The sequence below is a fragment of the Heterodontus francisci genome, chromosome 3, assembly GCF_036365525.1.
Source record: "Heterodontus francisci isolate sHetFra1 chromosome 3, sHetFra1.hap1, whole genome shotgun sequence".
Classification (NCBI taxonomy): Eukaryota; Metazoa; Chordata; class Chondrichthyes; order Heterodontiformes; family Heterodontidae; genus Heterodontus; species Heterodontus francisci.
In genome coordinates, this window is record NC_090373.1 from 104521133 (window position 1) to 104547793 (window position 26661).

Genomic DNA, 26661 nt, shown 5'->3' on the forward strand with positions numbered 1-26661 from the left:
CATACATAAAGTCAAAAAGGTTTAGCTGTTAAAAAGTAAACAGCAAAATGAAAATCAGTGAATGCAAAGAAAATGTGCAAATGCTGGAGATCTGAAACAAAAGTAGAAAATACTGGAACTACGTTGGGCTTGCATCAATGCCAACCAACCCTTCACAATCTTTTACTGTCCCATTTTCAGTACATGTTGTTGCCTCCACCAACCGCCCCCCACATTCCTTAGAATCTCCCTTTTCTCACAAGTTTCTGTTTGTTATATTTCAGGTAGCAGTCTCAAACTACACACTTGATACGCATGTGATTGGCTAAAATTTCGTAACATTTTAATAAGACATTTTTGAACAGGTAAAGACGCAAATATCAAAACGGGAAAAACAAGAATGAAAACTATGAATCACATCGTTGATAACGACAAATGGAAATGGACAGTTAAAAATAGCTGCTGACATCAAGGTGAAAAAGTTGGAACAATTAAATCACTCAAAATATCTTTTGAAAACTCTTTTAGAGACCACCTGCTTTCGGCTCTAACCTGAGGGCTTAGATTTAGAAATAAGGGGCTGGATTTTATCAGCCCTCGAGGGCCAAGCTGGGAGGCAGTGGGGGGGGGGGGGGCATAAAATGACAAGGGATGGCGGGGGGGGGGGGGGGGGTTGCGGACTGCCCATCCGCTTCCCAACATCATGGAATTTTACCAGGAGTGGGGAAGGTCAAGGATGGCCTTCCACTCAGGGGCCAACTGAGGCCCTTAAGTAGCCAATTAAGGGTCACTTAAGAGCCTCTTCCCATCTCCAATGGTATTTTACCAATGGCAGGGAGGCTCTTCACCACTTAGGGAAGCTGCCCTCTAAAAGCTGTCCAGAATAAATGGAAATTAACTACACAGTCTGTGAAATTGGATGAAGTTGTATTCTTGACCTCCTTGGCTGGTCAAAGTGCCCCTTGTGGCTGATCCACTTGGCTCAAGGCTTTCTTGGAGGCAGACTTGTAGGTGGCTCTCCTCCCCTGGTCTCTGACTATAGCAATCTGTAGATTTGGAGGGTGAACAGTCGCAGATGAGGTTCAAACTTCTGTTATCTGGAGAGAAAGAGAGAGAGTCACACAGCCTTTCTCGTGTTGCACAGTTTGAGCTACTGCCTGTCTTTGTTCAAGGAAATGTTTTGGCTCTCACAAAGATGGTCAGATGGTCATATGACTGCCTCCATGTATTCACTGGAAACTTCTAATGAGATTCAAAGTTCGGAATTAGCTCCCCAGGCCCCAGGATTCCAATATTTACACTTGGAGGGGATGGCTCGTTCAAAGTCAAGGTGTTAGGATTGCTGTGATTGCTGTGTCATGCTAGGCCCCACCTGCCAAGAATGAGGCATCGGTTTTGTCATGAACATTGATTTTTAACTGTTGTTGGAGCGAGGAAATGACTTGTTAAAGGCTGGAATAACACATTTACATGTTAACAGACATCGAAGGTGAGGGAGTGCATTCCAGGGCCTGCTAGGGAGGATACAATCCACAAGGGTCAGGACTGGTTAGACCAGCTGGTTACATGACTAATAAATTTAAATAAAATAAAATAAAATAAAATAAGTTCCGAAGAAGGGTCACTGACCCGAAACGTTAACTCTGCTTCTCTTTCCACAGATGCTGCCAGACCTGCTGAGTGGTTCCAGCATTTCTTGTTTTTATTTTATGGTTACATGACTACCTGGCTGTTCCAGGGTTTTCTTTTGAACTGGCCACAAAGACGTTGAAGGCAGAGTGTCTATTTGCTCCTGGACTGAGAAGATCTCTCTCCTGTCTGCTCCCATCTCTTTCTCACAAGCCTCTGAATCCACTGAAGACACATGTACCCCAAGAGAGAAAAATCTCCTACAGTAAACAAGGTTTAAGAAGAATACTGGGCCCCAACAAAAAGCAAGATCTATCTACAATCAAGGACTCTACAGTGAGCTTGAAGAACCAGAACAACAACTCTTCAAATATTGCCTCAAACTTTTCCACTTTATTTTTCTTCTGCTCTTTTCTGTCTCTATTTGCATGTGTGTATCACATATCCGTGCTAGTGTGGAGCGCGTCGTGTATCTGTAGGCATTAACTGAATTAGAGTTTAAGTTCAAAATTAATAAATTTCAACTTTTCTTCTTTAAACCTAAGAAAGCCTGTTTGTGCTGGTTTCGATGCCTTATAATTGGAAAGCGGTGAACAAGGATTCACCAAGTGAGAGCTAAAAACACGGTATGTTTAAAATTAAACCCTGTTACGGTAAGACCAGGTGAAGGCTGAGAGGGAACCCCTAGACACCTTTCTCACCTGGTCATAACACTGCTAATAACATAACATTGCTAATGAAGCAATCTTAGGTAATTCAATCACTTAGAGCAAGCTATTGTTCTGGGTCCATACTGCCCAGACCTCTGACTCTGAGTTGGCCTTTGGAATGTGAAGAGGTGTTTCAGATGCATCTAGGCTGCTAGTTTTTTTAAAAAGTTAACTGCAGGATTTTTTACATTGCAAGTGTAATGTAAGTTTCCAACCAATGAATTAAAAATCCCTCATTTGGCATATTGTGTTATCCTGACAGTTTAAAACAGAGGATTAAATATTTATTGAACACTAGTCACCCAAAATGTTCGCTACACCACCCATGCATGCATTTACTCTCTCATGCACACTCAAGAAAAGATAGATAGAAGGTAAAGGGTAAGAAGAATTAAGTGTTCAAGGTGAAAAAGTCTGCTGTTTTTTGGAAAAACCTGTGGGATCCTCTTGGAAAGGAAGTTTTTAAAGTTGCAGGCCTGTTTGCTGGCTGTCTTGCCCTTGCTGGGGTGCTGAAGTCTTTTTTAAAAATTCATTCATGGGATGTAGGCATCACTGGCTAGGCCAACATTTATTGCCCATCCCTAATTGCCCTTGAGAAGGTGGTGGTGAGCTGCCTTCTTGAACCAGTTGCAGTTCATGTGGGGTAGCATACTCAAATTCTTAATTGAATTTTTGCAGGTGGAGGAGTTGTTCAAAAGGCACTCTCTTATTTCTCTGCTGCAGTTCGTTGCCAGCTCGTCTCAGCCGGGTTCAACAGTCTTAGCTGGAGTTGATCTCTCTCTCACACACAACCTTGCGCTGGAATTCAAGATGGCTTTCAATGTTCTCTCTGTGGCCGGGGATCTCAGACTGACGTGCTCATGTTCTCCAAAACAGTTACCTTTAAAGGTAAATTCATAAAGTGTTAGTTTTGCCCATGTGGGCTACACAATGGCTTCTGATTTCAGCCCATTTTGATGATATTAGGGATGTTCACACCTTACTGTAGTGATTGTAGCTGGAGACGGAATGTCTGCTAATGCCTTTGTTTTAGCTCACTTTGTGGATAGCTCACCTCTGTGTGTGATGAGCTGTTTAATTTCAATGCAAATGGGGCTAATGAGTTTCAGTTTTAGCAGACAAGAGTGTGTAATTCAGTGCAGGAGAAGGTATGTGTCATGTGACTTTGCCTTCCATTTTGTTGAAGGCAAGTGTATCAGTCTTTTTAAATTTTTTTAAATATAAACCTCTTCGGTTTGTTTTTGTATTTCCATTGCTGCACTTCCTGTGAGCGTGGTAACAATAATAACAACCTCTATTTATATAGTGCCTTTAACGTGGGCACAACACAGGAAGGTGTTACGACAAAATTTGACACCAAGGCACATAAGGAGGTATTAGGGCAGATGACCAAAAGCGTGGTCAAAGAAGTAGGTTTTAAGGAGTGTCTTAAAGGAGGAAAGAGATGTAGACAGGCAGAGAGGTTTAGAGAGGAAATTTCAGAACTTAGAGCCTCGGGAGCTGAAGGTGTGCCCACCAATGGTGGAGCCATTGAAATCAGTGATGCTGAAGAGGTTAGAGTTAAAGGAACACAGATATGTTGGAGGCTAGTGGGGCTGGAGTAGATTGCAGAGATATGGAGAGCTGAGGCCATGGAGCAATTTGAAAACAAGGATGAGAATTTTAAATTGAGGGACCCAATGCAGATCTGCGAGGACAGGAGTGATGGGTGAATGGGTGAATGGGACTTGGTGCAAGTAAGGACACAAGCAGCAGAGTTTTGGATGATCTCGTGTTTCTGGAGGGTAGAACATGAGAAGCTGGGAAGCAGCATGTTGGAATAATCAAGTTTAGAGGTAACAAAGGCATGGATGAGGGTCTCAGTAGCAGAGGAGCTGAGGCAAGGGAGGAGTTGGATGGAGTTACAAAGGCGGCCTTAGTGACAGCATGGAAAAAATGGCCGGAAGCTCATCTCGGGGTCAAATCTGATAACAAGGTTGTGAGCAGTCTAGTTCAGTCTGAAAGTTGCCAGGGAGAGGGTTGGAGCTGGTGGCTAGGGAGTTTGTGGTGGGGACCAAAGACAATGGCTTTGAACTTCCCAATATTTAACTGGAGAAATTTAGAGACAGAGATGGTGATGAAGTAGAGCTGGGTGTCATTAATGTTTATTGAAAACTTATGCTGTGCTTTCCAATGATGTCGCCTTGGGGCAGTATGTAGATGGGAAATAGGAAGGAGTCAAGGATAGACCCTTAGAGCGACACCAGAGGTAATGGTGTTGGAGCAGAAAGAGAAGCCATTGGAGGCAATTCTCAGGCTACAATTAGATAGATAAGAATGGAACCAGGTGAGAGCAGTCCCACCCAGCTGGATGACAGTGGAGAGGCATTGGAGGAGGATGGTACGGGTCAACCATGTCAAAGGCTGCAGACAGGTTGAGAAGGCTGAGGATGGAAAGTTTACCTTTGTCACAGTCACATCGGATCTCATTTGTGACTTTGATAAGATCTGTTTTGGTACTGTGGCAAGTGTGGTAATCTGATTGGAGGGATTCAAACATGGAGTTACAGGAAAGATGGGAACAGATTTGGGAGGCAACAACTCGTTTAAGACTTTGGAAAGGAAAGGGAGGTTGGAGATAGGGCAATAGTTTGCAAGGATAGAGGGGCCAAAGGTTTTTTTTGAGAAAAGCGGTGAAGACAGCAGATTTGAAGGAGACAGTATCTAAGATGAGAGAACTGTTAACAGTATCAGCTAACATGGGAGCCAGGATGGGAAGTTAGGTCATCATCATCTTAGTGAGAATAGGGTTGAGGGAGCAGGAGGTGGGTTTCATGGATAAGATGAGCTCCAACAGGGCATGAGGGGAGATAGCAGAGAAACTAGAGAAAGATGCGAGTTCAGGTTTAGGGCAGCAGAGAGATTGGCCCAGTGGGTGAGGGGAAGGGAGAGAAGTCACAGAAGCAGATAATTAGATAGTCTCAATCTTAGTGATAAAGATGTCCATGAGCTCCTCGCACTTATGGTTGGAGGTGAGAATAGAGGGGACAGGGGAGAGGGTTTAAGAAGATGGTTTGCAGTAGAGAAAAGAAGCCAGGGGTAATCTTTGTATTCCAGGATGATCCTGGAACAGTGAGCAGTTTTTGTAGACAAGAGCAGGACCTGATACTGCTTTATGTGGTCCAGCCAGATCTGGCAGTGACTGGCTAAACCAGTTGTCTGCCATTTCCGTTCAAATCTATGTTCCTTGGATTAAAGGCAGTGGAAATGAAGGTTGTACTGGGGGAAAGGCCAGACTGAGAGAGAGTAATGGTTTTCATGGGGACTAAGGGATCATAGGTTGAAGTGAGGGTGTGCTTGAGCAGATTGGTAGCTGCAGAAATTTCATGGTGAATGGAAGTGCAGTTGTCAGTGAATTAGGAGAGAGGTTTTTCCAGGGGCGGATAAAGAAGGAAGTAGGGTTTGGAGATGAAAGTTAGATGTGGGTGGAAAGCAATACAAGGAAGAGATCAGAGATGGCCTTATCTGTGATTGATACAAAGGGATTGGTGAGGTCACGTGACATGGCAAGGTGGCCATTAATATGGAGGGAGAAATTAAGGTAGGTTACGAGGGCAGTGAACTCAAAGGGGAAAAACATAATGAATTGAGATGGAGGTCAAAATTACTGAGGAGAAGTCGCTTAGTGCAAAGGCTGAGGGAAGGAAAAGCACAGAAAACAATCAAGATTCTTTTGTGCCTTATTTAAAATATCAAAGTAAGATAAAGCATGAACATTGCAACCTTTCTTGAGAACTTTGCAGGAAAAACATGCTTATTCAGCAAATAGAGCACATAACATGCGTGACGAACATCACATTGTATTTTGAAATTTTTCCATTCTTCAATTTTTATTACTATTTTGTAATGTGTTCTGAGTGGTTATATCAGTTACATTTTGTACTTGTATGTTTGGGAGAAGTCAAAGCAAAAATAAAAAAAGGAATTTTGCAGCCAAATTCTGGAGGGTGGTGTGGAGGTTGGTGGTGGGGGCAGGGGCAGAGGTACTTTATCATTATTCAGGTTTGGAGGGCGTTTCTGAATAAAAATCCTGGTCATGAATTTCCTCAGGACCTGTGGTGTACCTGAGGTGTTATTCCAATTGGCAAATATTAGCATGAAAGGAAATGGGGCAGGATCTGGTAATGCAGGCATCTGCCCCAAAGAGCAAGCCCTGACTGTTCCCCTGTTTTGCCAGGCCCCTGTAAAACTTGCAGCTTGAAATGGAACTGGGGCCAGCAGGATGGTGTCACCTGCTCCAATTCCTGCTCTTACCTCCTTTCGCTTGAACAAAATGGATGCTGGCAAAATATTGGCAACCAGAAATGGCATTTGTGTGATCCTCCCCTGATAAAGGTCAAGCTCAGACTTCATGTCTTATGGGCTTTTCCCACACACAGTTTGCAAGTACTGCTTTTGCTCCACACACTGTGACAATACTGTCACAGGCACTCAAGTGATTTATGCAAATACCCTAGCCCAGGAAAGTCTGACAGGTTGGGTCACCAACTCTTCAGGATTGATAGCAAATATGACACCCTTATACAAAAAAGGATGCAAGAACATTCCAATCAACTACAGACCAGTCAGTTTAACATCAGTGGTGGGTAAGGTTTTAGAAACAATCATCATGGAAGAAAATCAACAGGCACTTGGAGAGATTTGAGTTAATTAAGGCAAGCCAGCACGGATTTGCAAAAGGCCGATCATGCTTGACTAATTAACTTCATTTTTTGATGAAGTAACAGAGAAGGTTGATGAAGGGAATGTGATGGATGTTGTCTATATGGATTTTAAGGAAGTGTTTGACAAAGTGCCACATAAGAGGTTGGTTAACAAAATTGAAAATCATGGAATAGGTGGGTCAAAGTAACTGTGAGTCATGGTAAATAGTTGTTTTTCAGACTGGAGGATGGTAGACAATGGTGTTCCCCAAGGGTCAGTCCTAGGATAGCTGCTTTTTTGATATGTATAAGTGACATGGATATTGGAAGACAGAGTAAAATTGCAAAATTTGCTGATGATCCCAAACTTGGGGGTGTGGCAAACATTGAGGATGATACCAATCAACTTCAACAGGACATAATTAGGCTAGCGGAATGGGCAGACAAGCGGCAAATGGGATTTAATATGGAAAAGTGTGAGGTGATGCTTTTGGCAGAAGGGATATCATGAAGCAACATAGACTTAATGGCCAGTTCGAAAGGGTGTGCAGGAACAGACGGACCTTGGGGTTCATGGGCACAAATCCTTGAAGGTGGCAGGACATATTGAGAGAGTAGTTAGCAAAGTATATGGGATCTTGGGATTCATGAATAGAGGTATTGAGTACAAAAACAAGTAAGTTATGCTGAACCTTTATAAAGCTCTGGTTAGGTCACAACTAGAGTATATCGTCCAGTTCTGCTCACCACACTTTAGGAAGGATATGAGGGTCCTTGAGAGGGTGCAGAGGAGATTTACTAGAATGGTTCCAGAGATGAGGGATTTTAGCTTCAAGCTTAGGTTGGAGAAGCTGGGGTTGTTCTCCTTGGAACAAAGGAGATTGAGGGGAGATTTGATAGAGGTGTACAAGATTATGACAGGTTTAGATAGGTAGGCAAAGAAATTCTGTTCCCATTAGCTGATGGTAGAGGACTGGGGACACAGATTTAAGGTTTTAAGAAATGCAAGGGGGATGTGAGGAAGAACTTTTTTACACAGTGATCGGTAATGACCTGGAAGTTGCTGCCTACGATGGTGCTGGAAGTGGAGACGATTAATGATTTCAAAAGGAAATTCGATGGGCACTTGAGGGCAATAAATTTACAGGGCTAAGGAGATAGAGCTGGGGAATGGGATTGATTGGATTGCTCTACGGGGAGCCAGCACAGATCCAATGGGACAAATGGCCTCCTTCTGTGCCCTAATGACTCCATGACTCTTTGACTCTATGATTGAGAATTTCCAGGAATTGAAACTTAATCTCCCAGACACTGCTGCGAGAAACCCAGGAGAAAAATCATAGGCTCATTAAATAAAAATTGGCGATGAAGGAAAGGCTGCATGATTGATAGTCAAGGATCATCCAATTGGTTAGCAAAAAGTCTATTCGCTTTCCAGTTGGTGGGGGAAAGGTAGTGCATCATGAGGATGGATGTGTTGGTTGACCAATAGCGGGAGCATGGCGGCAGGGCAGTTGGAGGTAGGAGGTCACGTGGCAAAACCTCCCATAATATGTTAACCAGAATTGACAGCACAATTGGAATGATCCGCCTCCGATGTTATCAGTAGGACAAGATCCCACTCTGATATTGTGATGGTGGTGGAGCAGGATCACAAACGTTTGGTGTCTATTCAATTTAAACACTCTTTTAGTAGGACAGATATATTTGGCATAGAAGAGAAGATGCAAAAGACTCAATTTTATGCATTATATTTCTTGGTCTTCACTATAAAAACTGACACCATAAACAGATGGGACATTTTACCCTTTTAATATCCTTGCAATCCAGGAGGAGTGTAGGTGCACACTGCTTCTGCCCACCTTCCTCTTACAGGGTGGCACAGTGGCGCAGTGGTTAGCACCGCAGCCTCACAGCTTCAGCAACCCAGGTTCAATTCTGGGTACTGCCTGTGTGGAGTTTGCAAGTTCTCCTCTGTGACCACATAGGGTTCTGCCAGGTGCTCCAGTTTCCTCCCACCTCCAAAGACTTACAGGTTGATAGGTAAATTGCCCATTGTAAATTTCCCCTAGTATAGGTATGTGGTAGGAGAATTGGGGGAATATGGTAGGGAATATGGGATTAATGTAGGATGAGTATAAATGGGTGGGCTGAAGGGCTTGTTTCAGTGCTGTATCACTCTATGACTATAAATATTTAATTTACTCTGCCTTAGCAGATCTCTTACAAATATCTTTCTAAATCTCTCAGTAGTGATGCCCACTCCTCCCAAACTCAAACATCCCTCCCATGGCTCACTATTATCACCATGAGCAACACCAATGGAACATGCACTCACATTTTTATCTTTGCCTACTCTATGTCAAAACGAGCATATATAGGAAAATATTCCCTCCAGACTTTACAGTTTTAATCTTTTTAATTCTTGACAAATATGTATATTTTTCTTTTTTAAAAATTGGCATTTTATTCAACCTTGCAAGTACACATTCCCACATCTTTAGAAAAGCAAGATACAGATCAGTGAGATACTCAAATCTCTGGCAACTGCTGCCTAGCAGAAAATGTGCTCATGTAAAGCTTGGTGAATGCATGCCTAATTATCTGTGCACTTTATAACTATGATAAGGAAAGAACTTTAAAAAAATGGTCAGATGTGCAAGATAAGTTCACCCTATGCCCTCTTTCCACACTGCTGACAGCCACCCGTCACACTTGTCCAGTCCTCTGCACAATGCTGCTGAATATAAACAAAGAACAATGTGTGCTGCCGCTTTGATACAGTATTTATACAGTCCGTGCAATCAACTGCATCATCTGCAGTCGAGCGACAAAGCGACAATTGTGTTTTTCCAATTGGGCCCATTAGTTATATAAATAATGTGCCGCTTCAGTGGAAATGCTTAGAAATGCTAATGAATTTTTAGTTAAATAAAATATATCTTTTGTAAATACATTTGGTTTTTAAAAAATAATTAAGGCTTTTCTTTTAAATGAGTTGCATTTTTTAAGTGTGAGTGCTAACTTTTGTGCTGGTGAATGTTGTACCCGATGGAATTCAGTAAGGTGGGAGGAGACTGTGTCGAGCAACACACCAGCATAGACCAGTTGAGCTGAAAGGCATGTTTCTGTGCTGTAGATTCTACGTAATTTTATGTAAGCTGCTGTTATGGAGAGTTGATAAAATGTATTGCTGTCCCACAAATTGTGATAACAAACTGGTGAAGGGCCATGTTGATTGCACAAATACACATCTTTCCTAAGCAGGCGTAATCAATTACAAATTATGTTTTTATTGTAAAGCTGCTGTCTATGCTTGCTGCATCTTTCAGAACTCATTGTACTTCGGACATTGGAAATATCAGTGTGAAAGACATTTAATCTGATTTGACTGTGTTTTCCCACCATGTAACCAATATGCCTATTCTCAGACAGCGGGGTGTGGTGCAAAGACTTATGCTGGCCATGGGAATCGTAAAGTGCAAGAATGAGATGTCCATAAACAGGGATAAACATTGGTCCCTTAGCTAAGCCCTTGAATTCATTTAATCAAAGACTTACTCACTTTTGCTCTCTGGGGAGACTTGCTCCTTGTCTGGGAACTTTGGACCCTTCCACGGCATTCCTGCATGCTGCCCCAGGGAGAGTTCGATAAGCAACAAATGTGATGGAATGGCTTACACTGGGACCCAGACATGTAAAACTATTAAAAACAAAATGCCTGCCTCTGAGTGTCTCAGAGGATTATTTTGGAGGAAGTAGAACATGAAATGGATGTGTTTGGCACATGGGGAAAGGTATAATTAAGCTTTAGATTAAAATTTTGTTATGAGATAAGGCTTTGTAAGAGGTGCTGGTATTTTTAAGAATGATGTCTGTAATTTAAAGTAACAGATGTTGATGAGTAGCTCTAACTGCATTGCCAAAACTGAGCCATATATTAACTGATTAACTCTTTAGAAGTCAAATAACAACTGATTACCCATTTTCCTATGACAGGGAGGAGTGGGAAAAATGTCAGGAGCTGAATTACTCCAGTCAACTCTCACACACATTCGAACCAGAGAACAGAGGTTTAGGAATAGGAATAGGTTGCTTGTCTCTTCTCTTGATCAGATAATGGTAAATGGTGGAGTGGACAAGGGAGGGAACAAAATAGGAGATTTATATTACCAGGTTGGTTGGTAAGCTTTGCCAGGTGTCCAGACCAAATTGCTGCCTTAGATTGCAGTGGCAGTTAAGGAGTGGGTTGGGGGAGGTTGGGTGCAAGCAAGCCTTCCAACCTCTCCATCAACATCAAAGTGGCATGTCCGGGCCTGTTCTAAAGCTGTCTGGAATTTCCTTCTTCTACACCCTTATTAGGTCTGCTGCACCCACCCTAACCATATAAATGACCTCATCCCAAGAATGTGGGACAAGGTCTGTGGCCTTCCATTTGATCCAATGCATCACACTAAGAGTTTTGGCCCAAGTGACTGCACTTCAAAAGTAATGTCTTGGTTCTGAATTCTTTCTTTCTCATTGGCATTAATGGAAAGGAATGGAGGATATAATGCTATTTAGTGGTGTCTTTGGAAGTACTGTCCTGTTTTGGCCTCTGAAATGTGTCATTAAAAAACTGACGACAACAACAGCACTCAACTAGCTTATCACAGTTATTTTTCCCATTCCAATTTTCTCTTGGCCTGCAGGCATTGATTCTTCGCTGGCATAATGTTCCACAGGTACCAGACACCCTCTAGTACTATGTCCAGGTGACATTATTTATACTTGAGCTTTAGTAGTGCATGTTGATGAACTATTCAACTGTAAAGGGTATAACAGCTGTGTCCAATTCTATTCGTACCCAGCAGAGATGACTGGTAGCAATCAGGTCCTGGAATTCTGGTTGATATTCCCCTGTTTAATCTAGGGATCTGAGGCTGATAGTGGTACTCCTAGAGCAATCTTAGCTGAAACAGATCATGGATCAAATCTGCAAACTTCCTAGTCTGCATGGGTTTGCTTCAATTTTTGTCGCATATACTCAGTGGACAACTGTGAGTTCACCAATAAGTGGAATACATCCTTGTTGATATTCAATTTTTAAAAAATCTAACACATGCTGGATTTAAAAGTTTATCTTCCTGATGGTGTACTCAGCCCACCAGAAATGCAATATGTGCAATATTCCCATGATGCAAGGAGCATACTACAGCATTCAAGGCCTTTCAACTCCTGCATCCAATTCACCAGTTTTAAAGGTTTTTCAAAAACACCCACAGTTCCAACTTAACTTTCTCAGAAACTAATTCCCAGCGTTCACCTTGGCCAATCCTGACCACAATGCAAATCACTACTTCCCAATTACCACATGTATAATTCCTTCCACATGTCCCTGTTCATCTCGAAATACGCAGCAGGTCAGGCAGTATCTGTGGAGAGAGAAACAAAGTTAACGTTTCAGGTCTGTGACCTTTTATCAGAACTGGGAGAAGTTAGAAATGTAATAGGTTTTGAGCAAGTGAAAGGTGGGAGGGTGGGAAGAAGAACAAAATAGATGGACTGTGATAGGGTGGAGGGCAGGAAAGATTAAAGGACAAAGGATTAAAGGTTTCGTGTTGTAAGGCTAAATAGAATGGTAATAGGTCAAGTAAAGAAACAAAAGAAATGTCTAGAGGAGGTGTGAATGGCAGGATAGCTGCCATCTGAAAGCAAAGAGAAGGAAACAAGAGAGAAATGAGAGAAAAAAACAAAGCAGTAAAGAAACATGAAACAAAATGGGGGCAGAATTAATGATCTAAAATTGTTGAACTCAGTGTTGAGTCCAGAAGGCAGTAAAGTGCCCAGTCGGAAGATGATCTGCTGTTCCTCGAGCTTGTGTTGGGCTTCATTGGAACCCTGCAGCAGGCCACGGACAGAAAGGTCAGAGTGGGAGCAAGGTGGAGAATTAAAATGACAGGCGACTGGAAGCTAGGGGTCACGCTTGTGGACTGAATGGAGGTGTTCCGCAAAGCAGTCACCCAGTCTGCGTTTAGTTTCCCCAATGTATAGGAGACCACATTGTGATCAGTGAATAGAGTATACTAAATTGAAAGATGTGCAAGTAAATCACTGTTACACTTGGAAAGAGTGTTTGGGGCCTTGGACTAACCTTAAAAGACCCACTGGATACCACCAACAAAAAGTCAAGTTTTTGAACTTTAACTCCTGGCTCCACAACACTACTGTGGACCTTTGCAGGCCCATGTTGCAAACCACCCTCCCAGCCCCCATTCTCCTCTCTCTGCCTTCCAGGACCTATCTGACAGCTGCTGTTAGCGTCATAGCCAGCCCACATTGGTGTCTTTGGAATTAAACAAATGAGCTCTAAGGCCCAATATTAGATGAGCCCTGGTCACTGAGAGGTACTGTTATAGTTATATAAGAATCTGCTGGCTGCAGGCTTTTGTTAGCTGTCTTAAAAATGAACACGAACATACAACTAACCTGTTTTCTCCTTTCAAAGTTGGATAGATCTTTTGACTTGGGTGGTATTATGTTGTACGTTTCATTTTACAGTTTGTAAGTTTTAAAGTGCATCTTTGAACAGGAAATGTCACACTAGTGCAGGAAGAATTGTACTTCTGTGGTTGTGGAGAAGGCAAATTTTGGGGGTGAGCAGAGCAAGTTTTACTCTCAATCCGCAGCTGCTTTTATGTTACTTGAGAGTCATTGACTGCTGACACGTGAGTGAGTCTTCCACAGTCAACTGAGGGTGTTAAGCTGGCAGTTGTGGATCACAATTGTCTATTATACACTCTGCTTGATTTTCCTTTCCATTGACTTTAATCGAACTGAAATTGAGGGAAACGGGTTGTCTAACGGTCGGCCGCAGGTATAGCACCTGCAGGGAAAGGAAATGAGCCCTGTTATAATCTGCTGAGATCTGGTGGCAGAACAGATTCAATTTACATAGCTTCTGCTCACTTTGTGTTGCTGAACACTCTGATGTAGTTCAAGCATTCAGCGTGCTTCCCTCTTGAAGTAAAATTGTATTCTGACATGTTTAGTTTAGTTTAGAGATACAGCACTGAAACAGGCCCTTCAGCCCACCGAGTCTGTGCCGACCATCAACCACCCATTTATACTAATCCTACACTAATTCCATATTCCTACCACATCCCCACCTGTCCCTATATTTCCCTACCACCTACCTATACTAGGGGCAATTTATAATGGGCAATTTACTGATCAACCTGCAAGTCTTTGACATGTGGGAGGAAACCGGAGCACCCAGAGGAAACCCACGCAGACACAGGGAGAACTTGCAAACTCCACACAGGCAGTACCCAGAATTGAACCTGGGTCGCTGGAGCTGTGAGGCTGTGGTGCTAACCACTGCGCCACTGTGCCGCCCTGTGCCTACCATGTGTGTACATGGTAGCTCAAAATTCGCTTCCGCAGAAGTTACATCCTTCATCTGATTAAGCACTAAAAGATTTAGAAAAATAAAATGCACTCAAAGCCTTGTTTTGTTATCTGTTCTTCCTTTCCCCTGAAAAATTAAAACCACCAGAGCACAGCACGAGTCTAGGAACTGCGATGAATGCAAAAATACACCCTCTTTAATTGTATGCGGCTTAGTTTTAAAGTTTTAAGAGCATGTGCTATTTACCACAAATATTGAACTAAGAATCTTTGCTCCGTGCCAGGATTCATGTGAATGTATCCACTTACCATTCTTCCCACACACTCCCAGAGTTTATCACCTAGACGGTGATGACATTTCTTTCCACATTTTCGTTGTGGGTGTTCCAGTCTTATTAAAAACACAGGTCGGAAAATGCCACATCAACAAAGAGGCTGAATAATAACTTACATATCTTAGACCGTACACACACCTTAGAGTGATTTGGAGCATTCTGCTTTGAACTGATTTAATTATAGATATAATTACAGTAACTTTCCGGTTCACAGTGATTCTGATTCCCTGCACAGTGGAGAATAAGCAGATCCGTCTTCCTGCAATGGTCAGAGTCAGACGGGTTTTTGAAGAGGAAGTCTCAGGAGGTTGTGGTGTAAACAAGCACATCAAACATATTATGAATGAGAGCCGTTTTGGAAAGCCACCTGTTGGTTACAAACAGCGAAATGAGGCACTGGGAATGCAGTCGCTGTACAATCCGTTTACTTGGACTTGCTGTTTTACAACTTTTATCACAGTGATGCAATACATCTGGCAATTAAAGTGAGCGTTCTCCCCTTGTGTTTCAGAGAACACAATGAATATCGAGACAAATCCATACAGTGTATGTTATTTAAGGCACATTTGAAATTGTTTAGCAGTAGGTGTGAACTTCTAGAAAATAAAGTGAAAATATTAGTTATCCTAGTTCTATAATATTTCAGTGCTAACTGTAGTTGATTTTATTTATTTATGATAATACATTTAAAATTAAGAGCAAGTGAACAGATGTAGCTCAAAAACACCAAAACTGTAGTGTTAGGTTCTGAACTAAAACCCATCAATCTGAACCTCAGCTTTGGTTGTTGTTCAGCAATGGGCTGGAGACTATAGACTGAAGTTTAACTGGGGGCAAGGGACGAGTGTAGAGCCACCATTAGGCTTTCCCTGACTTGCAAATGTGAAGCCTGGGCCAACTTAACCTCCAGGCCTCATTTAAATGAGTTAGGTTCAATACTTCCTAAACCTGACAGCGCTGGTGGGCAGGAATGGTTGAGCAGGCAGGAGGCTGTCACACAGGGACAAGCGAGAATGGGCCTCACTGGATGTAAGATGAGAGGTGGTTTCTTGAGGTGATCATTGGAAGAGGAAAGCCTGGGCGTGGGAGGTCCTACGCTTCTTTGTGGGGCCCGGAGGACCCTACAAGGAAAGCTTTAAAAAATAAACATCATTAACCTTCCTGGCGTTCTTTTAGGCCTGCTACTCCTTGATGCTAGATTTCCCTGGCAAGGGCAGCACCAGGTGATGACCTCACTGAAACTAATTAAAATAGTGTTGTGGTCTGATCGACATCATCAGATCCAACCTGTGAATCTCAATGAGTCCTTCGCACACAGGCCAAAATGCAGCTGTTAAAATTGCACAAAGTCATTGAGGATTAACTGTGCATGGTGCTGCTGTGATTTTAGCCCTTTGCTCACCTCGTTCACAATGGGTAGAGCAGGGGGGTTAAAATCAGTCCTGAAGTGTGAGCAGTCTTACTAGTTAGTCTCAGGTCAGGTCACTTAAGGAAGGAATGTCTGGCTTGGGATGAGGGGCATGGGCAAGGGGCTTGGTGCCATTATATCACGTGCTATATCAATGTTGTACATTTTTTCCCCAAAATATACTTTATTCATGAAAATCTGTTAAAAATACATTACAAACCAATTCCAATTTAACATTCTGAAAGTGCAAAAGAAATCAGTTTCTTTCGATACAAAAGGTGAGTTGCCTCACAACTCTTTCCATTCCAGTTTCTTCATGCTGTACGTGGGATGAACCATCTTGCTCTGCTGACCAGGAAGAATAGCTCTAAATGTTGGACACTAACTGGGGAACAAAATGGAGTGGGAGAGGGGAGTTATCAAAAAAACCTTCCAAAACAAAAGAACAATGAGTGAATAGCTCCTTGATTTTCCCTTTCAGTGAAGGTCTTTGATGTGTGTCCTTTGATCTTTTTGTCCGCTTTTTCCAGAGTGAAAATAGCAGTGTTGTTTTTGCTGAAATCATGCTGTTTTACAATAGTTGGTTTATTTTATCCTCTCAGGGAGACTGCCCATCATGTGAGGAAGTGAAAAGTCTGATGAAATTACCACCCTACTCCATTCGTCCCAGCACCCCAGGCCAGTTCTCTAATTCAAGATTACAATAATTGAAACTGACGCTGTGTTCTTTGGACCTCTTAACAAAACTGGGAGGTCAGTAAATCTTTGACTGTGTGTTGCCCTCACAAGTACTTACTTCCCAAACTGTAACACGTTGGCATTGATCATTATAAGCATCTTACAACTTTTATTCTGGTTGAAATTTCTGTAAACCTGGGCTATCTGCTTGTTGCAGTGAAATGTAGGGTGCATGTACACTGGCTACCAGATTGGGACCTAGCCAGGTAGTACCATGTACACATTGCTTGACTCCTGCCTGGCTCAAACTTTTGCTGAAAACAGCTTTGCACCTGCCTGAATTCACACATGTGCAGAGCTGTTTCCCAGCCATTAAAATGTTAATGCCACAAAACTCAGTTGCTTAGATACTGTATTTTCGAAGCTATAAAAGCTCAAGATGCACTGCAGCAACGCACCAAGGCTCCTTAGACAGCACCTTCCAAACCCACGACCACAACCACCTCAAAGGACAAGGGCAGCAAATGCATGGGAACATCACCACCTGCAAGATCCCCTCCAAGTCACACACCATCCTGACTTGGAACTATATCGCCGTTCTTTCACTGTCGTTGGGTCAAAATCCTGGAACTCCCTTCCTAACAGCACTGTGGGTGTACCTACCCCACATGGACTGCAGCGGTTCAAGAAGGCAGCTCACCACCACCTTCTCAAGGGCAATTAGGGATGGGCAATAAATGCTGGCCTGGCCAGTGATGCCTGCATCCCATGAATGAAAAAAAAAGGTAAGTGAGGTGCTTCAAAATGGAGGCATCCTCTCGCCAACTTTTCTAAATTTAAACTAAAAAACGGCTTTTGCAGCCAGGACACCATGTGGTGGGGGTATGGCGGGAGCTCCTCTACAGGGTGGCCTGCAGCTGCTGTAGCACCCAGGGAGGCAGGAAGGGCCTCTAGTCCTGCCTGGAGTGCTGGCCCCTACTCTGCCTCCAAGCAGTTAAACTGGCCCCCACCACCTGTGGGAACCTGGAGGCCAACTGGAAAATCCCAGTTGGCCTCCTTTAATTGCCCTTAATAGGCCTTTAATGATCCCTGCAAACAGATCAGCCATGATCCTATTGAATGGCGGAGCAGGCGAGAGGGGCCGAACGGCCTACTTCTGCTCCTAATTCGTATATTTGTATGTTCGTATGTTCATATGATCTGCCTACTCTGTATATTTCTGGCACAAGGTCCCAGCACCCACACTAACAACCTACCCAAAGTGGCATCAGGTGCAGCCTGGACCAGAAGAGTGTGCATTTGGCTCGGATGCCATTTTGGTACCGAAATAGCACTCATAGCTTTTATGGTACACACTGCTGCCACTGTGCGTCAGTGGTGGAGGGAGTGAATGTTGAAATGTTGAAGGTGGTGGATGGAGTGCCAATCAAGCGGTCTGCTTTGTTCTGGATGGTGTTGAGCTTCTTGAGTGTTGTTGGAGCTGCACCCGTCCAGGCAAGTGGAGACTGTTCCATCACACTCCTGATTTCCATAGCAATCTGCTGATCTTTTCAAGCTGGAAGATCTTTGATTGGCCCTGCAGCTTTGAGAGCATGGCCACTGTCCTTGATTATACAGCGAGCCCGCCCCTGGGGAAGATTACAAAGAGTGAGTGTTTTCCACACAGTGCGGGTTTCTGACCCACATGTCAGCCCGATGGTGGGGTCCAGAACCCACAGGGAAAATCCTGCCCAGGATGTTTGATGGTGTGAAAGAGGGTATGCTTGCAGGACTGGAAGCAGAGTCTTAACTCATTTTCTTCTTAGACTTATTCTTCTTCATATTGTGAGACATCTACAGAAGGAGTAAAGAAAAATAGTTCATAGTGGATGGCAGGGAAACAAAACTCCATACACATTTGCACAGGAAGCAGAGCAGCAGTCTGTCTTAAGAAGGTCATGTGTACTCCTTCAGGAAACATGTAACTGCAGCATAATGTCACTCATTGACAGCTGCTGCATGGCCTCTGATTTGTCTCCCTCTGCTTCCCATTTTTTCAGCTGCTGGACTCCAAGAAGATCCACCCTTCCTCATGGGTGTCAGAGATCTGAGGAACGTTTGCCCACCTCTGTGGCTTGATGTTCCTTGGTGTTGCGTGCCGTTGTCTCTTGGATGTACAATGACAACAGTATGAAAGGCATGCGTGAGCAGACACTACACAAATGGGTGAGGACGTAGGCCATAAACTTATGGAAAGATCCAGAGGTGTCTTTGTACCTTCCTTTGGAGACAGTCAATGTCGATGCAGGCAGCTGATCTTTGAGAAGAGGAGTCTGCGATTTTCCTGGCCTTTGTGGATGACTGTAATGTAGGAGGAGAGTTTGGCCATGGAGTGGCATTGCTTGACATGGTCAAGTCAGATCTGGCAGAGGACAACCAGACTAAGCCTATACCTGGTGCATTTCCTTATGCGGCCTTCAAATTTGAAGATAGGGAAGTTAGGACTATACAGAGGAAAGTGGGATGGGAGACCCTGAATAACTTGAAGTAGACAAAGGCATTGCAGGCAGAAACAAAGGTCAGAACTTTACTGGCAAGAGTGAAGTCCCACCACCCGGAACGAAAGTAGGTCCCGAGCCCACGTGAGCAGACAGTGGGATCCCAGGAGCTACTTAATCGGCGGCGGCCAATTAGGACACTACTGCCAGAACCAGCATCCAATTAAGGATGGCAGCCTGCCTGTCAGAGCTGTTGGCCCAATCAGAGGGCTTGCAGCTTGGCAGCCTTAGCAGTGCCAAGCGCCACCAATAGAAGTGACCTGTGCTGAGGCTGCAGGGAGGAGAGTGTGCTTCCATGTTGAAGTGCCCTTGAAGGGCAGGTAAGAATTCTTTTTTGAAGTACTGGGGCCAGGCAAGCAGGTCCCAGGCGATCAGAAGTGTGAACCCTCCAGCAGTGGTGTTGGAGCTGTGGAGGTGGCCATTGCTGCTGTGGAGCCCCTCCATGGGCCATACAGCACCCAGAAAGAAGGGCCCCCACTCCCCTGGGAAGCCATTGGGAGGCTGCTTCAATGTACCTGGTGGTCTCCCCACGTGGCGAGGCCCCATCCCGACACTGGTAAAATGCTGGCAGGGGCAGAAGGTGGGCTGAATTGGCCAGTTAATTGAATTAGTTGACTGCCGGCCTCTGGTTGGTAGGTGACAACGCTGCTGCCATTCCACTTCTGGGAATATCCTGTGGTGGCGGGAAGATGTCGCGTTTCCATCTCAACGCCTTCTGCCACCATTTTATGAGTGCTCCCACCTCCCAGCCTGTCTCCAGAGGGCTGGTAAAATTCCGGCCAAGGAAGCTGTTGGATAGGTCTGATTTCTCTCTCTCTCTCTGATGGTTGCAAATATCCTAAATAATTTTTTATAACCTCAATCCTGTTCCAAATGTGCAACATTTCATAATATAAGTGTGTCTATATATCTAAACTGGTTGGCGTTAAGTTGGACGTCTCTGAAACGCTATAAAGGGAGGAAGTGTTGAGAATGGTCCCTGATATAAATGACGATATGTGAAAATGTGGCAAAATGTTCCACCACTGGTATCGCTTATCTTGATGAACACAAAAAAGTTACAAAATCTATTGATTCACTATTTATGATCAAAATACCTTTAGAAATAAATGTACATTGGAAACCTTCTTATAAGGGTGCAGTTTGCAAGACAAACATCCTCAAGAAGATCATATTTTATCACAGAGATGTAAGCCCCATGTTGTCTGTATGCCACAATATGCTTGTGATAGCTTGAGTAGTCCAGTGACACTTTTGTAGAATGATATTAAGTTACCACTTTAACAACTAAAAATCCACTACCTACTTTAACAGGTTTTCCAGTCTCACTAGCGATGCAGTGGAGTGAAAAAACAGATTGTTTGGTGTTAAAAGGTGGTTACACTCAAGTGATCTCCAGAAAAGAGAGGAAGAGTCAAAAAACAGAACTGTTTCCTTAAACAACATTTGACAGCACTGGAGCAGAAAATGATAATCAGCACCCATGTTTAGAATGCGAAGAAGACCCAATTGACTAAATGTTATTTTGGTAAATTTACTTACAATATGTTCATAATATTACATTATTCATCATATACAGATATCAAACAATTAATAGAAGTTAAGTGGATTTGGTGACATTATTACTTGATGTAATTTAAAAAAAAAATCCATTAATCTTTCCAATCTAATCCATTTATCTTTCGAAAGTACAAAATCACTGATGCTGATTTGTAAGTACACATAATTTACTTTGTACCTTCATAGTTTATTAATCAACATTCCAAACTATAGATACTGGGGGTAAATCTTTGTCTTTATCTTCCTTCATTTTTGGCCTCCTTGTCTCGAGAGACAATGGGTAAGTGCCTAGAGGTGGTCAGTGGTTTGTGGAGCAGCGCCTGGAGTGGCTATAAAGGCCAATTCTAGAGTGACAGACTCTTCCTCAGGCACTGCAGGTAAAGTTGGTTGTTGGGGCTGTTACACAGTTGGCTCTCTCCTTACACTGCTGTTTCTTTTCCTGCCAACCGCTGAGTCTCTTCGACTCGCCTCTCTTCAGCCCCGCCTTTATAGCTGTCCACCAGCTCTGGCGATCGCTGGCAACTGGCTCCCACGACTTGTGGTCAATGTTGCAAGACGTTGTGTCGCATTTGCAAATGTCTTTAAAGTGGAGACATGGACGGTCGGTGGCTCTGATACCAGTGAGGAGCTCGCTGTACAATACCTCCTTGGGGATCCTGCCATCTTCCATGTGGCTCACATTGGCCAAGCCATCTCAAGCGCCGCTGGCTCAGTAGGGCGTACATGCTGGGGATGTTGGCTGCCTCGAGGACTTCTGCATTGGAGATACGGTCCTGCCACCTGATGCCAAGGATTCTCCGGAGACAGCGATAATGGAATGCGTTGTCTTCGCTCTAGGCTGACATACGTTGTCCAGGACTCGCTGCCGTAGAGTAAGGTATTGAGGACACAAGCTTGAAACACTCGGATTTTTGTGTTCAGTATCAGTGCGCCATTTTCCCACACCTTCTTGGCCAGTCTGGACATAGCAACAGATGCCTTTCCCATGCGCTTGTTGACTTCTGCATCGAGAGACAGGTTGCTGGTGACAGTTGAGCCCAGGTAGGTGAACTCTTGAACCACTTCCAGAGTGTGGTCGTCCATATTGATGGATGGAGCATTTCTGATGTCCTGTCCCATGATATTGATTTATCTTTACCACGTGGGCATAATCTGGTGGAACAGATTGCTTGCCTAGTACAGAACCCACCCGATTTTATTTAATTATATTTTGGACTGGAGGAAGGTATACTGTGGGGTTCCCAGGGGTCGGTGTTCGGACCCATGCTTTTCTTGATATATATTAATAACCTAGACTTGGGTGTACAGGGCACACTTTCAAAATTTGCGGATGGCACAAAATCTGGAACTGTGAGGACATAGGCAGGGTAGTGGAATGGGCAGACAAGTAGCAGATGAAATTTAATGCAGAGAAATGTGAAGTGATTTATTTTGGTAGGAAGAATGAAGAAAGGCAATATAAAATAAAGGGTACAACTCTAAAGGGGGTGCAGAGTGGAGAGTCCTGGGGAGTATATATGCATAAATTATTTAAGGTGGCACGGCAGGTTGAGAAAGCAATAAATAAAACATATGGAATCCTGGCTTTTATAAATAGGGGCATAGATTACAAGAACAAGGAAGCTATGATAAACATGATTAAAACACTGGTTTGGCCTCAACTGCAGTATTGTGTCCAGTTCTGGGCACCACACTTTAGGAAGGATGTTAAAGTATAGAGAGGGTGCAGAAAAGATTCACGAGAATGGTTCCGGGGATGAGAAACTTCAGTTACGTGGATAGATTGGAGAAGCTGGGTCTGTGCTCCTTGGAGAAGGGAAGATTAAGATGAGATTTGATAGAGGTTGTTCAAAATCATGAGAGGTTTGGATAGAGTAGATAGAGAGAAACTGTTCCCATTGGCGGAAGGGTCGAGAACCAGAAGACACCGATTTAAGGTGATTGGCAAAAGAAGCAATGGCGACATGAGGAAAAACATTTTTACGCAGTAAGTGGTTAGGATCTGGAATGCACTGCCTGAGAGTGTAGCGGAGGCATGTTCAATCAAGGCATTCAAAAGAGAAGTGGATAATTATCCGAAGAGAAAAGATTTGCAGGGCTATGAGGAAAAGGTGGGGGAGTGGGTCAAAGTGAGTTGCTCTTGCAGAGAGCCAGCACAGACACGACAAGCCAAATGGCTTCTGTCTGTGCTGTATCCATTCTATGATTCTATGGTCATGTTCTACAATGGGTGAGAAATCCATTTCATCAGATTAACACCCATGCAGTGAAGACAAATATTTACTCCTTATTTAGATGATTAGTCCATTAAGATTTCTAAGGAGCCTAAGAAGAAGCACACTGAGAATCAGACAGAATCTGAAAATTCTTTAAAGCCAACTTCCAAGGAGCAGGATAGAGTCCAGATGACCGACAAGGAAGAAGATGGAGCTAATGTTTAGTCCTTCCTCTGCTGCAGGCTAGGAGCAACAGTATTTCCTATCCTAGACTGTTAAAGTGGCCTGGAGACAATCCCAGGTTTACATCCAGGCAGCCTTGTGCAACCAAATGATGAAGTATATTTGCAACTGAAGAGGAGCATCCAGAAGGCCCCTAACTTTAAAATTATCCTATGGGGTTGTTAAGGGGGTGGTGGGGGCAAAGGGTGGGGGCTTCGGCCAGGGGGAGCTGAAACATATTTGAATTACACTCGATACAGGAAACATTAGAACAGCACTTCAGTGACATTACTTTCATTAACGTAAAGAAATGTCCTAAGGTCCTTCACAACTAGGTGTAAGGGTAATGGATGACTAGTCAGGAAGGGAGACAGGAGGAGGGATGACTAAAAGTTTTGTCAAAGAGATGGGTTTTAGATAAGTTCTTGAAGGTGGAGAAAGGAAGAGAAGCAGAGGCGTTTGCGGAGAGAGTTCCGACCGTAAGATTGAGGTGTTTGAAAGCTCTACTACCAGTGGTGGGCTGAAAGGGGGAGGTGGAAGGAATAATTTTGGAGAGATATAAGGCAGGAGGAGATTACAGAAATAGGGTGAGATGTTGCCATGTAGGATTAATAAACAAAGGTAAGGATTAAAAATGTAATGCTTTGGGGTTGGGGTGTTAATGTGGGTCAGCAAAGACAGGGGTGATGGGCAAGTGGAAGAGGTTTAGATAAGTTGGAGCTAATGAAGGTGGAGATTGGAGCTCAGCTGGAGAGTGTAGTAATAGTCTTATTTGAAGGTGACAAAGGCATGTTTAAAGGTTTTAGTAGCAGAGAGCTGAGTTGAGACAGTTTATACTGTTAATATAAAAGTAAGTGGAATAGATAGAATATTGTGCTTGAAGTTCAGCTCAAGGTCAAACAGGTTGGAAGAATTGCAAATAGTCTGGTTCAGTTTCTGTGAGTGTTTGGGGAGGAGGATGAAGTCAGTGACAAGGAAACAGAGTTTGTGTGGAGGCTGGAGACATTGGGAACTTTCGACTTCAGTGGGCGTGTAAAACCTGCATTAACAGGTCAGTGGGATGTATAACAGAGTGCTAATCCAATACTGATCCAATACTGCAAGTTTGATGCCCCTGCCAAGCTTGAAGGTTTACCTCCTAATGACTTTGTTCTTCCTGATATGGAACTGCATGAAGTGTGGCTCATCCAGGATTAGATTTTGGACAAGTAGTCTGATAGCATGGAGGCACTCGAGTGGTCAAGAGAAGTGGTGAAGAAGTAGACTGACTGTCATTAGCATACATTATAATGAAGCAGCCACCTGTTTCAGGTGAGACTTTTCCCCTCACCCGCATCAGAATACCATTGTACGTACAAACAGGGGAGAAATCCAGCATTATAGCTTTCCACCCTTTTTCATCTTCCTAACTCCCTGAAAACTGGCACACATGAGGTGTTGGGAGGAGAAAAATCAGTTCCTTTATTGTTTTATGAAGAAAGGCAGATGGGCAGTTGCTATTTCATATTAAAACACAGCAAGAGCTCCATACAAATTAATACCCCTGTCTCTTGTACACTGGACTTTCAGATTTCACTACATTCTAACACGTTGGGCTCTCTTTTACTTGGTTTAGAACAGCACTAAGTATATTAAAATAATTGGATTTTTCATACAGTGCACTGCTCTTTAACACTGTATTGGCATCATTAATATTGGTATCGTTCCTTTAAATGAAGTGACTAATTTAATGTAGTCATCATTATTTTCTGCAATCAACCACAAATCAAATGATCTACTTAAATGTATCGGGGGTTACACCAATTTGAGTTTCTATGTTTTGTGTCTCATTGTATAGATTCATATTGATAAATAAATTTGATTTCTAAGCAATTAATAGTGTAAGGCAACTGGAAGCATCAAACTCAGCTTCAAATTTAACTTATCACATTTTAGCAACAGAAACAATAGGACAATACTAGCTTTACTTGTTAAGTGAGATGCCTGTGAATAATTGTCTTAATTGCTGTTTTAGTCAATTGACTTAAACTATTAAATATAAATTGTGTTTATTGCTGAATGATGTGGAATGACAGTAATTATTGTAAGTGTTGGATTATAATTGTGGGAACACCAAACAATCTGCAGTAAATGTGCAGGAGCATTATCCACACAAGACAATGTAAACAAAAGAGTGGCATTTCCCCAAATCATTGGCAATGCTGTAGGTAAAAGTGACGTGGCTCTTTTTCTGGTTAAGCATTTTCCATACAAACTATGGCCTGTGAGTAAGACTGACAGTGTTGCACTGAATTATGAACTGCTTTGTGATATGGACCCGTGCACAAGCAGATAGATTGAGACTTTGTGGGGAAAAAAACTTGGAGAACTAATGCAAGAGGTCAAGTGAATTAAATTATTTTCATATTTAAAATATTATAGTATTTATTTTTATTGAGAGTATCACCAATAGTCCATAGTATTCATAAGCCAACATTTTTTCCTTGTTTTTAAATACTACCTCCATCTTGGAGTCACTGGGCCGGATTTTATTCTGGCGACCGGGATTCCGACGGCGGGCTGGAAGGCGGGGGGAGAAACCACCTCAGCTTCTGCCGGAGCCCCGTTGCTATTTAACGGCAGGCAGCCAATTAACAGTCCACATCGGGGACACCATCCCTCGAAGAGACAAGCTCCCACCTCTAGAGCTGCAGGCCAATTGGAAGGCCAGCAGCTCTGCAGTACCGAGGACATCGGGGACTGTGGGAGAGGTAAGTGGGGTTGAGTTTGCAAGGGCCAGTCAATCAGGCCCTAGCGATGGGGTAGGGGGTTGGGGTGGAGGGTGAAGGTGGGTGGGCTTAGTCTTCCTGGGGCCCTGGGGGGGCAGCCATCGCCACCAGGATGGTCCTCTGGGGGCCCTCGATTGCCTCGAAGGGAGGGACCCCCCCCTCCAACCCCGCGAGGAGGCCACCAGGTCTCACCTGGCAGTGACTCCACACAACAGCGGGCCCCTCCATCCTCCACAAAAATGGAGTGGAGGTGGAAAGAGACCCTTAGGTGGTCAAATAATGGCCTCAATTGACCTGGGGCAGGAAGGCTGTCATTGGCCTTCCCCGCCCTGGACAAAATGGCAGGGGTCCTGTGCTATTACAGTCTAAAGTTATGTTAATGGATGTTAAATACCAGGTAGTTGAACGTAATAGGGTGAACAGGTGTTGGGTGTTGATTAGTTAATTGTACTCAAATGTGAATATATAAAGAAGAGCCAGCCAGTGCTGGTTATGTGTTGTTAGGAGTGGAGAAGTAAGCTTCATGACAAGCAATAAACAGTCTCTAC

General features: G+C 43.4%; 1 long non-coding RNA gene across 3 annotated transcripts in view; it reads right to left on the reverse strand.

Annotated features, from left to right (window-relative positions):
• Positions 1-345: 345 nt before the first annotated feature.
• Positions 346-26661, reverse strand: part of LOC137352569 (uncharacterized) — a 61341-nt gene continuing 35025 nt past the window's right edge. The window contains exons 2-3 of one of the 3 annotated variants that reach the window (XR_010969735.1): positions 14863-15091; positions 346-1076 (exon numbers count right to left, since the gene is read on the reverse strand). This is a non-coding gene — a long non-coding RNA (uncharacterized lncRNA). Of the gene's footprint in view, positions 1077-2760; positions 3199-14698; positions 15092-26661 lie in introns of those variants that run through there. The other 2 variants (XR_010969734.1, XR_010969736.1) reach the window with 2 other exon arrangements.